Source organism: Halictus rubicundus, chromosome 7 (genome assembly GCF_050948215.1).
Source record: "Halictus rubicundus isolate RS-2024b chromosome 7, iyHalRubi1_principal, whole genome shotgun sequence".
Lineage (NCBI taxonomy): Eukaryota > Metazoa > Arthropoda > Insecta > Hymenoptera > Halictidae > Halictus > Halictus rubicundus.
The window spans coordinates 16,658,659-16,671,171 of record NC_135155.1 but is presented as its reverse complement, the minus strand read 5'-3'; the positions used below and the strand labels follow the sequence as shown (position 1 = coordinate 16,671,171).

Genomic DNA, 12,513 nt, shown 5'->3' with positions numbered 1-12,513 from the left:
CAAATATCGATTTACAACTCATGACTTTATACAATATTTAAACGTAACAGTTAAAGGGAATTAGTCGGACGACCTCATTAGCCAAATAGCCCCGACCTCTCCCCTCGTTCGAGTCTATCAATTCAAATAAAAACGTACAAAGGTCCATTCGTTGGTATTTGATGTAATTTTAATTGTAAGGTACGGCTGAATAAATGAGCTCGTTGAATAGCTTCTCGCTGAAGCGCCATTAAGATCTTAATAATTATGTAATAAAAATCAGAAACGGGTGGCTTTAACCGGTCTGTTCTAAGCGTATTCGGTGCAATGGGACCGGTTCTATTGTTCCTGTTCCCGCTGCAAAAATCCGTTCGCAATTCGGCTTCGACATTATCGTTCCGAATAATAACGCACGATCGCTGATAAAAATGTGGCACGTCTCTAAAAATACCACGCGCAGAATGCCGACTCCCGACCTTGTATCCATTTTGCCCGGTTCCATAACGACGCCGCGCGCGGTTACAAGAAGTCCTTGGTTCCCCGACGCAGACGAAGCATTCATGAAAATTATGTCAGCCCGTCCACGCCCAGGAGCACGAAGGGGTCGTTAAAATAAGACAATAAAGAAAATAAAGCGTGGCCGGGGGTGTAGACGGGGTAAGAAAACACGCGTTTATCGATCGACGGCAACAACCGCTCGCGAAGGAGGAGCGTTGCTACATCAGAGTTCGTTTCTCTAGTTAACTCCGTGGAAATTATATGGACACGAATCGATGCAAAAAATCCGGGGTATATCTGGGTCGAAGAATCGGCTAACCAAGGTTCAACTCTTCAGGGTTGACGTAAACGCGTGAACGCTGCAGAATCGAAATTGAATTTAATTGAAAAAGTAACACCTACTGTATCTTTAAAACATCCAGTAATTTTTCACAGTTCTCAATCGAGACATGATTTTTAAAAATGGGTCTCATATTCGAGTACTTCTTACAAAATCGTTTTTTTTTTTTACGTCAGACTGCCCCCCTAACACGTCGACTGCCGTGTCACCCATATCTGGGTGATGGAATTATTTGTCCAGGTTTTAAAATTCATTTTCACCTTAATACATTCGTTGTACCAAACCTGATTAGGATCTGTAAAATTCCGGAAAGATAGGAATTTTGTCCAATTTTTATTTCATTAAACAACTTTCATTCTTTGTTCATGTCTTTCAGACACAAGGTCTCGCCGTTTCACATAAGCTGCTTTCTCGCACGTCGTAATAATCGAGACGAAGCGAACGAAACGTGCGGCTTTTCTTGTGTTTTATGACCTCGAAAATATTGTTCCTCGGGATCGGGCAGGGGCAACGGCACTTCCGGCCGTTCCGCGAGGAATATTTTCGGTACACTCCGGCGAAACCGCGAAACGATAGATCGTCCAATAGGAAAAGGAGTTCGCATCGCTCCGCAGTCCACCCCCCCCCCCCCCCCCGTTCACCTGCTGCCCTTTCGAACAGTTCGCGAGCATTCGAATAATGCAGTACGTGCACAGAGAGATGCTTTCAACGGAAAAAGATAACAAGCAGAAATTCCTGACCGCGCGTAGAAAACGGTACACTGTGTACGCACGTAATATTTACAGTAGTGCGTATTGGGCCCGGTCCTCGTAGATTCGCGATAAGGTAGAGTGACTACATTACCGACAAACAATGGTTTCACGTCCCACAAGTTTTCGTCCTTATATAAGAATATTTTGTCGCTGGTCAAGGGCTCGTTCGAAAGAGGAAGGTTCAATCTAGTGCGCGCTGGTCAGGAGCTGCCGAGATTATGCAGATATTTGGTAATATAAGCGTTTGAAGTAGGCTTGATCCAACTTAAGGGCCCGGTCTTCGTAGATTCGCGATAAGGTAGAGTGACTACATTACCGACGAAAATGGTTTCACGTCCCACAAGTTTTCGTCCTTATATAAGAATATTTTGTCGCTGGTCAAGGGCTCGTTCGAAAGAGGAAGGTTCAATCTAGTGCGCGCTGGTCAGGATCTGCCGAGATTATGCAGATATTTGGTGACATAAGCGTTAGAAGTAGGCCAAAAATTGACGATCCGCATGACGTGGAATCCGAGCATTTTTCTGCCATTGGATGAGTTTTCTGGATGAAATCGAGACCAGCGCGCACTAGAAAATATCTCCGGCTACAAATTCAGCTATATTTTGTCTTGATTCTCTGCGGAATAAAGCCGAAAAACTTGAAGCACGTTTCTGGCGTCAGAATTCATAATATCGATAATACAGAGCCAGAAATGTGACAAGTTTAGTCGGATCAAGACCAAGACGGATCTTAAGTCTGTGAATGGAAATTATTAATTAAAAAGTCACGTGACTATCCCGGGCTTTTAATACTCGCGCACACTTTCGGAGAGACCAACCTTCCCCTAAAAGTGGACTTGGATTTTTTGCGGAAGCCAGAATAGTTTAGGGGGAGTTCTCTTAGTTAAATTTCAGGTTTTACCTAAATGAACGAAAGAATATAATACATGGTCTATTTTATTCTGCGTTATTTATACATTGACTATATTAGAAACCAAACGGAAAAGTAATAATTCACTTGAATTAACATTATGAAGATGGCTAGAAGAAAAATTGTAGACATACAATTGATTATGAAAGACATCCTAAAATTTACACTTTCGGAACAATAAGAATTTATGAAAATAATTGCTGCGTACGGGCGTTACATGCTTTTATCAAATAATTGTCGTTCATAAAATGAAAGAACTGTATGGTGCCTGTCATCTGAAACAGTTAATATTCGTATTTAGAACAGCAATTCTATTAAAACGCTTTGATTGTTATCGACCGTGTTTTCGTTAATAATTTTAATGACTGTGTATGCAACGGCAATCTGCTGTTATTGCTACTATTATTGTATTCTCCTTGTTAACTGTATTGCTGATTTTAATTATGATCGCTCTCCGAACAATCATGCGTCAACCTACAATCATTGTAGCGGCAGATTTCTAATAATTGTTCTCAGTGACGATGTTTAATGAACACGTCCGCCACTGGTAAGCACCACAATGATTATTAAATGTATTACTGTTAATGAATGAATAATATGTAACGGGATACAATAATATTTTGGGTACTCCGATGCATGGTAGCGTGTTCGGGTTTCATAGTTTCGGAAAATTTTTGCCCGACAGATCGATACGTTGATGAAAATAGGGCTCGGAGCGTTCGTGTTCGCGATAAAACTGATTCGCAAGCATCGCCCCGGTATTAAAAAGTTTCGAGCATTCGATGACTCCGCGTCGAATTAGTTCCGAATCGCGCCCATTAGCCGTTTCCTGCTGGGAAACAATGAAAGAGTCGACCGAACCGATCGATATATCGGGTGTCGGGCAAAAGGAGGAAGTCGTTGAAATTAACAATTATAAACGACGGGTAAAAAAAAAATCCACGCGCGATTAAACCAGTCGCGTAATTTTTCGCGTATATACGAATCATGTAATTCTCGGTGAATGGCGCCGGTATCGATTCTTCCGGGTGCATAAAAAGCTGTAACGATTACCGTTTCTGCTCGGGAAATTGTATGATCGCTTATTTCTCATTTCTCCGGGAACATACGCGCAGGAAAAGGATTATGAATTACATTCATTTCGCGGAAATAAATTTTACCAGTTAATGGCGAATGTACCAACGCATCTACGTGTTGCAATTTGTAAGTTAGCTACGCACGTGGAAGTGAAATAAAAGAGAACAATCCTGCGACCTGTACAAATTAAATAAATCCGTATGAATCCGTATTTAATGTACGTTTTTTCGTTTACGAAAGTTTCGTGCTAATTAAATATTCGCGGACAGGAATAAACACTCAATTAACGAAACGCATATTTTACATTACAGGCTCAAACAAAAAAGTTGCGAAAAGTACCATTTCTATTTTCTCGTGTAATTCTTACCAATTGCAATTTTTTCAAAATCTTTTTCGCAGATCATTTGGAAAATTGTTCTAATTTCTGAAAACAGTCAGGTCGTTTGGTCCAATTTAAAATAAGTTATACTGTTTTAAATGGCGTTCGAATACTTTGGTGGACCTGTGTATATATCGAAAAAATTCATTTAATTTTTCGAGAAATATATGATTTCTCGTTTCTGGAGTAGCGAGAAATATCGAGGAGCCGGGAAACAATGGAAATCATTAACCGACTTCTGTTTTGTTGCAGATTTCTTCGTGTGCTTGAGAGGATCCGCGATCATTCTCGGTCCGATGTGTTATGAGGTGAGTAACGCTATAACGAAACTTCAGCTACGCAGATCTCGTTCGCTTCTGTAACTCATGCCTCCCGCGCTGCCGTGAAGTATCGTTCTATCGATAGTATCCGATGGAATATCGATTTCGAGGCAGAACCAATTAACCCGACAGAATTTCCTGTAACGGGATCGTAATAGATCGATTATTGCACTTCCTTGCACGATCTTAGGGATATTGTTAGGGGCAATTCGGGAGGGAAACTTGTTGCTGGACAATTTTGATGGAATCCGGCGGTGAACGAACTATTCCAAACCGTTGCTTACCTGCACGGCCGAAATTATGCGTCTGGCAGCTTGGAATCGCTGGCCGCTTCGTAATTGTTTCTAAATTCATAATTTCTCCAACGGCTACTTTAACTCGAGAACCTTCACTCTGTACAACTAATCATTAATGATCTATTTGTAATACTTCTACAAACATATTCCAAGAACGACACAACTCGAGCCCTACTTAGTTCTCGGATAATCGAGAATTCAGACATCGGTTCGGATAATCGAGGTTCCGCATTATCGTGTATTAACACTAGGTTTACGGAACCTGTCAAAATGGCGGGTTTTAATATTTTTAATTTAAAAATATTAAGATTGTAAGGATGCATAGATGAGAAATTATTTAGCAAATTTATTTCTTTGGGTATATATTGCTTTAAAAATATTGCTAAAATTTTGGATAGCACGTTCTTGTTATTTTTATGAAGTGATGCAAAATATTCGCTTTTAGTGCTCCGCGAACCTAGTGTTAAACTAGCAAGCAAGCTCCGAATTGTGTCGTGTTGGGTCTCATTTTAATCAGAAAATTGTCACCAATGTGTTGGTCAAAATGTCACGATAAATAAAAAAAAAAAAAAAATGATTCAACACTTTGCACTCGCATGTCCCCTCTGAGGGGACATTATGAGTCTAGAATCGTTGGCTCCGAGTGCAAAGGGTTAACAATGGGGATTATTGTAGTCTCACCAATATATCTATCATGGTACACTTCTCGGTGTTCGAATTTCTGTGATGAATTTTTCACAACTATCGTGCAGCTCTCTTTACCGTACTCGGTCTCTATTGAGCTCGTTTAATTGCACAACAATGGAAACGAATCCGCCGCGGTCAGAGTTCTCGCGCACAGTTCACACTATCTTATCATATTCCAATATTAATGTTCGGAGTCGATAGGCGGTTATTGGTCAGCCGCGATACCGGTATTTATCGGCACATACCGATAAGCTTATCGGGGCCAACGGCTCTATCGGCGAGCGGTTGTTTGAGCAACGACGACACGATTTATCGATATAAGATACAACATCAGGGGCAGGCTCCTCGGCGATGCTTTCGTTTTCCGGAGCCCCGCGGAATAAATATTCCATTCGTGCACTCGACGGGACTCACTCGTCAATTCGGTAGCCTCTCGAACAATATTTATTTAGCCGGTATCGATTTCGTTGGCATGATATTGGTTTCCCGTGCCAGTCGCTTCTATTTTTCCTGTCTCCGTCTCGCTCTTCCTACCACTCGATCGCACGCTAAATCCACTGTCGCTCGATCCCAAAACATTCCCATCGCTGTTTCTTGCAGGCTGCCTCGAACATCAGATTCGGCTCCTAATTCATAAACATTCACCACCCCTTTTTCCTGCTATTCGAACATCTTCGACCCGATGATCTCGCACGGATAATTCCCTTTTCACGAAAGAGAAAAATGCTGTATTCGAGGAGAATTCAGTGAACAAAATACTGTTGCGCTCTGGACAGAAAATCTGGTCGACCTGTCGCGACAGGTCAAATATGTTTATTTATATTTATTTCGTGAAGCGTTCACTGTATTCGGAAAATTTTATGTACGTTCACAGATTAAAATTTTGGCAAATACTCGATATATGTCAACAGAACGGGTCTCGCCCGCGTCGTGTATCCTACAGGAGTATACCCCGCGTTAGTGGGGATAATTTCGCGACGTTCATCACCCAGGCCTTGGCGACATATATAGAGAAATCACTGTGTAACGCGTCACCTACGATTAATTAGTTTATTAAATAGCAGTGGTAATTTTAATGGAGAAATACATACTTCGCGTGCAACAGTTCGTCAAAATGGCTGGTTCTAATATTTTTAATTTACGATTATTGAGATTGTGAAGATCCATCTGCGTGGAATTACTCCACAAACTGATTTCCTTAGGTATATATTATTTAAAAAATGGCTGAAAACTTGGATAGACACATTCTTCTTATTTTTATAAAGTAATGTGAAATACTCACTTTTAATGCTCCGTAAACCTAGTGTTAAAAGTAACACCGTAAATGATTTGCGACTGTATACGAGCGAGCGCAATGTTTTCCGCGCGCGGACAGTTTAATTCGTGAAAACTCGATTACGATTAGCCGGAGGTATCGCCCCGGCTGCTGTCTCAATTTTAATGTTGCGTTGCATACTTCGGTATCGTTCGGCATTATTGCCGTCAACGCGCGAATAACAACCCGTATCCCAGCCGGAGCGGCGCGGCGTGGCGACTTTAATTAACGATATTAGCGCGTCGAGGTTGGAGCACCGTCGTACTTTTAGTCGTATTACGAAACACCGTGCTCGTAACGTTGAATCAAGTTTTTCCGAGCGATACGCTCGAAACCGAAAAAAAGAAAAGCGTCCCGCTTTTATTTCCGCGGGGGCCGCGTCGTTACCCAGACCCGATGCGCGATAACAAATTCCACGCATTAACCTTGAACCGTACGGCCACGGGGCACCCCATTCAACCGTGTTAATTACTGTAATTGATCAATGTTCAGTTCTGCCAGAAATGCATAAAATCCGCGATCTACTCACACGTGTAGATCCAGCGGTCTTCGGTCAGCCACGTGGGAAAATAAAAGTCTCGAGCGAAAAGTATTTAACCCTTTGGACTCGAGTGGTGACTCTGAAGCACCACTAAAAATTGTTGTGGCATTGTCGCAAAGAAATTACAAAAAATATTTCAAAATATTTGGTACATTACAAAATTTGTATTTAAAGATTACTAAACATTGAAATGTTATACGTGGAAATCGGACCAGTTTCGCATGAATAAATTGAAAATATTCTAAGACGGAAGAAAAATTTAGTTTTAGAATTAAAAGAGCGCCGAGTGCAAAGGGTCAACGATTCGACTAGTATTTTTATGCGCGTGCACGTTCTTCAAATATCCACAAACTTCGTTATTTTCACGAATTTGAGCAAATCCTTTCGCAGACTGGGTTGGAACGAGAAATTCAAGGATAAAATTAAGATATTTATTCATAGGTTTGTTCGATAACACGATAAGTTGCCTCAAAAATGGCAAAGAGTAATAGAACAGAATGGAAAATATGTTATCGAATAAATCTGTGAATAAATATCTTAATTTCATCTGTGAATTTTAATTTGAAAACGCTGGGAACTCTCGTTCCAACCCTTTTCAAGGCGCGTCTAAAGAAAATGCAAAAGAAAAGTCGATTTTTACTAAGTTCTATACTTAATTTGATAATTCCGAAGAAACTTGAATGTTTCGATAAGAAATCAACGTGAAACTGAAACTATGTGTTTTGTAGCGTGGAGAGTTCTACGAATCGAGGGGAACAGGTACAGATGGTTTAAATCTGCGCGATCGTGGAACGTCCGCTGTCGTCACGGAATGCTCGTGTCGATCAGCTGGATCTTTAAATGTCGAGCAATAACGATCCGAGCCGATAGATACGCGTCGCGACTGAAATATCGTCGAAAATAATTCAACCGTGCGGCGGATCGGTGTCGACTGGCTGCGACACGGTCGAACCGGGTCGCTCTAATAACATGAATAATAGGTGTCACAGAGGATGGTCACGCAATCCTAATGGCTTTATCGACACGACGTATCGCGGGAAACAATGTAGGCAGTCGGCGTGATTATAATCTCATAACGAAATAGTGTCGTTCATCTTCGCTAATCACGATATCCCGTGTACCTGTGTTTGAGGAACTCGCGTGAGGGCTGCGCGCGGTTTCGACAAATTGTTGGCAAACCTCTTCAATCGCCGCACGGTGAACAATAGTGCACGTGTATCGAGGAACGTGCGCCGCAGGAAACGTTAACTTTAAACGGGATCGCTTGGTAATTCTTATATTCACGATCTCCGTGGGCCGAGCTGGAACATTGATACTGCCGTCCAATAAACTGTAACTTTTTTCACAATACGTACTATCTGTCTTCATAAAGTCTTTGTATCCTCTGGAATACGAATCTTAGTAGAATCGCTCGCACATTTTACAAAACATCAGTGAAAGGGATCTTCGAGAAATACGGTATTGCGAGCGTTAAAAACACTGGAATGTTCGAACTGGGATTAAAGGATGAAGGAGAGCTTCCTGAATATAATGGTACAGTAAAGTCTTGATCAAAGATCTATTCTTGGGTCCAGAATATACTAGAATATACCAGAATCTACCAAAATATACTAGGATATACCAGAATCTACCAGAATATACCATGACATAGATCGTGTAGTCCTACATAGATCGTAGGCTGTGACATAGATCGTGTAGTCCTGCATAGATCGTAGGCTGTGACATAGATCGTGTAGTCCTACATAGATCGTAGGCTGTGACATAGATCGTGTAGGCCTACTATTTTCTTGCGCGCTACGTACCGTCGATTATACCACTAAATACAGTTCAAATTCTATCGTGTTTAGGGTCATTTTAATCAGAAAAATGCGACGAATAAGTTGGCGAAAGTTCCTTAAAAATATAATGAAAAATAAAGAAGTCTTGTAATTGGATTAGATCAAGACTTTACTGCGGTTATTGCATTACGTGGTTTGGAACTATGGCTGTTGAAGCCTAAATGAATTATTTTCGCTTTTTACGGAAAATTCTTAATCCCACACGAATTTTCTATACATATAGTCTCTTCGAATTAACTTTAAATTGTGCCAATGTCAATCTATTTAATTGGGCCAAGAAAATATCCTCGATCACAATATACACGGTGTACACATTCTTCGAACTTCAACAGCCGTTTATATCAATGTGTAACTATGGTAACTTAATAATTACATACCCGATTAAATTCAGGGAGCAGTCTCCTAACCTTCGATCCCAAATACTTCCTAAAATTGTCATTTCAATTGTCAAAATTGAAGGTTTCTCTTCTCTGGATTTTTCTTCCTTTTCTGAGGTCGACGCTCTATTGAAACAATCCAGTAATTATTACAAATTACAACACACGTTGTCGGCTTGTTTAACAAAATGCATGAACAACGAACATCTTTTGGTGCAAGTTTTCCCCCGCCGTGTTGGTCGGAGTTTGCCGGAGTTCTGGAGAATTTCTTTTTATTTCGGCCGTAAACTCTGCACGCGAGGTACAGAGAGAAATTTGCTGGAAATTAGAAGCTCGATGTTACGGTCTCGAGCTTCGACTTTACGCGGCCGCTCGGCAACTCGTTCGAACATTTTCTTTACGAGGTGTTCTTAGTGTCTCCGTTGCGAAGTCGCATCCTCAATACCGTCGCGCGATGGGCCAATGCATTTGCATAACGATCGCCGCTATGGAAACGCAAACTGCGCCGTAAATAGTCCATCTCGGACTGATCCGAACAACGCAGTTACGTGTCTGCGACGTATCATCCCTATCAGCTTCGCGATCTGCCGGACGTGGCCGGAAATCAATCAGCGTTTCGCTGTAAAAGTCGTCCAACAGGTTATATGTCAAAGCACGTTCGCTTTTGACGCGATTCGCGAAGATACGCGTGAGTTCTTTGAATGTGAATGCTAAGAATGCGTTCGTCTGACGCACTCGTGTTTATGGTCGTTCGTAGGCATTCAACATTCTTTTAGAGATGTATCGTTACGTCAGAATTCTCGATATATGTCACCAATATGGGTCCTGTAACCGAGCTTCGTGGCGCCTCACGGGGTATAGTCAGGGACCGCGGTAGTGGGGACAATTCTGCAACATTTATCATCCAGGTCTTCGCGACATATATAGAGAAATGACTCAAATTGAAATTTGGGAATCAAATTGAAATTTATTTCCGTCCTGAACGCGTTGACTGCGTAATCTTAAAAATCTTCCAGAAAATCAACAAAATTTAATCAATGAAACCAAAACTGGAAAGACGAAATTAATCATACTTGTTACTCAAACCTCCTACACTCTCCATATTCTAACCCCATTTAAGCTACTCGACCATATCACAATAAAAATTAATTTATTAACCTTTTTCAGAGAAATAGTGTAACCATACACGATCAACGTGTTAGTATGTTTAAAGTAATACGACAACGTCTTGAAATTCTTACAATTGTTTCGTAGTTTCGAAGACGAACGAGACAGCTCAAGTTGTGCGTGCAGCATAGTTGCGATTGGCTGTGACAACTGCTCTCCTCGTAATGGAATATAGCAATTAAATTAACCGATAGAGCATACCATTCGTTGGACAGTTCAGGAATGTATTCTGTATCGGATGCAATCGACTGTGACCGCTTTCCTCGAAATTAAATATAGAAATTAAACTAATTGCCGCAGTATCCATTGGACCGAATCTTACAACGTCCGCGGATTGGTTCGAGCCGGGGAACCGGTAATTTATTCGAAAAGTTGAAAGCGCAGAATGGTAGACACTCGGCAAATCAATGTAGTGTCTTGAACGCCTGCTGGATGATAAACGAGCGGGGACCGAGAACGGCGTGCGATTATTTACAGCCAATCAGTGGGAGAAACCTATCTGGCGGACAGACGCATAAACGCTCGTAGATCGCAGCGATTGACATCGGGGATAATCGAACTGACGAAGCAGGATTGATAGAAGGACGATCGACGCTTAACGGGATGGCGGGCGGCAAGCTAACTGCGCGCTGCCACCATTTCCTCCGCTAACTGGAATTTCTCCTTGACGGCGATCCCGAGATCTCACGCCCGTATCGTGTTCGAGGATCGTGCTCTCGGAAAGTATTGCTTTCAACTCTGATGACAAATTGTAGCGCGAGAGAGTACACGATCCTTCGGATTCTGTAAACGAGTCATCGATTTGATCTGTTACTAGACTACCGAAAGCGTTCATGCATTTTCGACTTAACTTTGTCTGAGGAAATCGAACATTTTTAACTTTTTTTTTTTCATGTAATCCTGTAGATTTTGCCGAGAGAATCCCATTAAGAGCGCATAACTTTTGAATTACCGATCTCCTAGGATTGAAACTGGGATTTTCGGAATTGTCTCGCCAGAGTCTACGGGATAAGGTGAAAAAAAGTTAAAAATTTCTGGTTTCCTGAGGTGAAGTTCAACCTTATTTTGTGGCACAGCTGCAAATTTACAGTTAAAACTCAATGTGCTAGCAACACAATTTTCGCAATTGTCTAACAACGTAAGATAATAATATTTTACGTATTGAGCGTATCAAAACGTGTAGAACGGCGTATAACGGCCGATTTATAGTATCCGCACAGACAGAGTAATACCTTTTTCGTTTAGTTTCCGATATGCGTCCGTGCCGATTCGATACGATACGCATGAAAACTTTTATTCGACTGCATTATAAAGAATGTTCATCTGATCGGTACTGAACCAATACATCCCGTGTCTGAGCGGATAGTATAAATCGACGTTATCAGGTTCCAAAAATGTGGGGAGGGCGGGAAATTCGAAAGTCTAACCTGGGAACGATAATTGTAAGAATTCTGAAATACGGAGTGGGTATTTTTGGACAGGAATATCAGGCTGTCCGAAACTCGCCATTTATTCCACAGCCACGGGAGAAACGAAACCGACAGCTTACATTGCCAGATCCGGCAGGTACGGTCTCGCATCGTCGACTAGGACGACAGACGTCTCACCAACTACATGAAAATCCCATACTCGTACCTTGCACTGTGCTGCTGAAGGTGCTGCACCGGAGGGTAGAGGTCGCTTCACAATTGGTGGCCGGTACCGATCGAACATCTAGGAACACAGAAATTTCACAGAAATTTCTAGGAAAAGTGTTGTTCATAAGTAGACCGTGGATCTTTATGCAAAATAAAAACCGTCTCCATCGATCGCAGGACGTAGAAAACCAAATAGAAATTTCGTTTCTATTTCAATGACTTTAACCTCTTAAGCACGGCGTCCCTGTCCGCAACTCTGTCTCCCAGGGACGGCGCGCCTGGCCGCGAAAGGCACGAAAGCCACTATAGTGGTTCGCACCGTTCGAACTGATGCTTTCCACGGAAACCACTATAGTGGCGTGGAGTCGCTTAACACGTTGACTGCCACGTCACCGATATGT

General features: G+C 41.8%; 1 protein-coding gene across 2 annotated transcripts in view; it reads left to right on the top strand.

Annotated features, from left to right (window-relative positions):
* Window positions 1-12,513, top strand: part of Kek5 (leucine-rich repeat, immunoglobulin-like domain-containing kekkon 5 protein) — a 710,928-nt gene that overhangs the window by 275,785 nt on the left and 422,630 nt on the right. For both annotated transcript variants that reach the window (XM_076790900.1, XM_076790901.1), the window contains one exon: window positions 4,187-4,242. The gene's annotated coding sequence lies outside the window, so the exon portion shown is untranslated. The remainder of the gene's footprint in view (window positions 1-4,186; window positions 4,243-12,513) is intronic.